General features: G+C 44.7%; 1 non-coding gene across 1 annotated transcript; it reads right to left on the bottom strand.

The window, feature by feature from the left end:
* Nucleotides 1-213: 213 nt before the first annotated feature.
* trnaf-gaa (transfer RNA phenylalanine (anticodon GAA)) lies at nucleotides 214-286 on the bottom strand. Its single transcript has one exon. It is a non-coding gene; the product is annotated as a tRNA-Phe (tRNA).
* Nucleotides 287-2,873: the final 2,587 nt, after the last annotated feature.

The raw sequence follows: 2,873 nt of genomic DNA, 5'->3' as shown, positions 1-2,873 counted from the left end.
AATCAAATAGTCACCTGGCACCGAGAGAGACAAAACGAAGAGAAAAAGGCAGAAGGTAACAGAGAAATAACAGCCAAATGCAAACGATATAAATATTTCCGATCCTTGATGTCTCTCCATTCAATCCCCAATCCTTCAGTGGCGGGAATTAAATTTCACTGCAAATAAATCCGAGAATCGAAGCAAGGAAGAAGAAAGTAAACAACCAAAAACTGCCAAAACTCGGGATTGAACCAAGGACCTTCAGATCTTCAGTCTAACGCTCTCCCAACTGAGCTATATCGGCTCTACACTCAGTGCTTACTTTGTGTTATTGTCGTGGAAGAAAATATAACCCCAGGAGGAATTGCCCCTCCTGTTTCTTCCACAGTTCAGAGACAAACATCGCACTCAAAGAGATACACCCACAGTTCATATCAAAACATCGTACTCATAGAGATACACCCACAGTTCATATATAAACATCGCTGTCATACGTAAACTACCAAAGTTTATAAATCAACAGCGCACTCATACATCCACACCCAGTTTATAGGAGGAAGATCGTTACCGACCGCCGATAGAGCTCTCAGAGGCGGAAGCAGCAGCGACCGATCAAACTCTGGATCTCATCCTGAACACAGACCGGTAGATTCACCTGTGAAGTTACACCGCACTTTGATAGCAGGGACGGTAATGGGTTCTGAGAAGGCCTCAGGGCGTCTAATCGCTTCTTCGTGGCGATCCATTGTGGCAAGGGCATCTCAGAGAGGGGAAGGTACTATCAGAGGGCATCAGAGAGTGTGACGGGGCTCAAAGAGGGGAGCGGGCTGTCAAAGGGTATCAGAGAGTATATTGAGATCTCACAGAGGGGAAGGACTGCCAGAGGGTATCAGAGAGTGGTAGGACTCTCAGGGCGTATCAGTGTGTGAGGACTGCGGGTATCAGAGAGTGTAAAGGGCGCTGACAAGGTTGAAAGAGGATAATGGACTCTCTGAGGGTATCAGAGAAGATGAGGAGATCAGGGAGAATCAAGGAGGGTAAATGGGTATCAGGAGGTATCAGAGAGGCGAATGGATCCAGAGTTGGCATCTTCTTAATGTTACACATCCTAACTATCAACATTTTTAATAACAGCAAAAATGAAACGATATCTGCCGTGTCCCATGTGGAAGGAATGAGAAGATAGTATCGGGAGGGACTGGATATTTGGCAACGCTCACGGTTTTCTTTCACACAGCTCAGTGTTGTGTCTGTTTATATAACTGGATTTCATGAACTGGAGATAAGAGGTTGCACTTTGAAGCTTTCATCACCCACTGTGAAAAATATAACTCAAAACCCCCAATATTTGCTTTAAACCCAAGACCCCGAGGTTCGGAATTTCGTGCTTTACCGACTGAGCTCGCCGGGCCAGCGGCAGCGCTCCTTCTCATCCTATTATTGCAGAGAGGCAGGTGGTGACGTTGCTGTCGGGGTTCAGTTTGTTCGACAATCCCAAGGTGGCAGAATCTGAACACCCGATTTTCATTCTGGAGTCAAGTCTGATGCCTCTTACCAGTCGTCCAGCCCCGCACTGAGCAGGAGTGTAACATCGGCACAGGAGAAGACCATTCAGCCCCTCGAGCCTGCTGTCCCATTCAAGTATATCATGAGGTGATCAGTAATTCATCTCTCTTTCCCCGCCTTGGACTCGTATCGCTTGGTAACCGAACCAGAAAAAGATCTATCAATATCAGACTTGAAAATTCGAATTGAGCCTCAATCCACATCCTTTGGGATGAGAGAGTTCCAGCTTCCGGCATTATTTTGTTTGTTAAAGTGATTCCTGATTTCTTGCCTGATTAGTCCAGCTCCAATTTCATTTTGTATTCTGCCAACAGAGAGAGAGAGATAAAAAGGCCGCCTTAACCAGAGATTGATCCTTGAAAGATCTCTCACAAATCAACTGAAACCTGTCGGAATGTGAATACCATTTTACTTTTCCAAAATAAAGCGAGTGTCATTCACTGTGGAAACAAGAAATAATCCGAATTCTTTCAAGCCAATCAAGTTTTTTTTGAATATTTTTCAGACAGCAGATTAAATGGTGGAAAATTAGACGCACTCAGCTGGCAATGTTCACGGAATAGAATCATAGAAGTTTACAACATGGAAACAGGCCCTTCGGCCCAACATGTCCATGTCGCCCAGTTTATACCAGGAAGCTCGTCCCAATTGCCTGCACTTGGCCCATATCCCTCTATACCCATGTAACTGTCCAAATGCTTTTTAAAAGACAAAATTGTACCCGCCTCTACTGCTGCCTCTGGCAGCTCGTTCCAGACACTCACCACCCTTTGAGTGAAAATATTGCCCCTCTGGATCCTTTTGTATCTCTCCTCTCTCAACTTAAATCTATGCCCCCTCGTCATAGACTCCCCTACCTTTGGGAAAATATTTTGACTATCTACCTTATCTATGACCCTTATTATTTTATAGACTTCTTTAAGATCACCCCTAAACCTCCTAATCTCCAGGGAAAAAAGTCTCAGTCTATCCAACCTCTCCCTTTCAGTCAAACCATCAAGTCCCGGTAGCATCCTAGTAAATCTTTTCTGCACTCTTTCTAGTTTAATAATATCCTTTTTATAATAGGGTGATCAGAACTGTACACAGTATTCCACGTGTGGCCTTACTAATGTCTTGTACAACTTCAACAAGACATCCCAACTCCTGTATTCAATGTTCTGACCAATGAAACCAAGCATGCTGAATGTCTTCTTCACCACCCTATCCACCTGTGACTCCACTTTCAAGGAGCTATGAACCTGTACTCATAGATCTCTTTGTTCTATAACTCTCCCCAACGCCCTACCATTAACGGAGCAGGTCCTGGCCCGATTCGATCTCCC

This window comes from Heptranchias perlo, chromosome 20, assembly GCF_035084215.1.
Source record: "Heptranchias perlo isolate sHepPer1 chromosome 20, sHepPer1.hap1, whole genome shotgun sequence".
In the NCBI taxonomy this organism is placed as follows: Eukaryota; Metazoa; Chordata; class Chondrichthyes; order Hexanchiformes; family Hexanchidae; genus Heptranchias; species Heptranchias perlo.
This window is presented reverse-complemented; position numbering and strand designations above follow the sequence as displayed.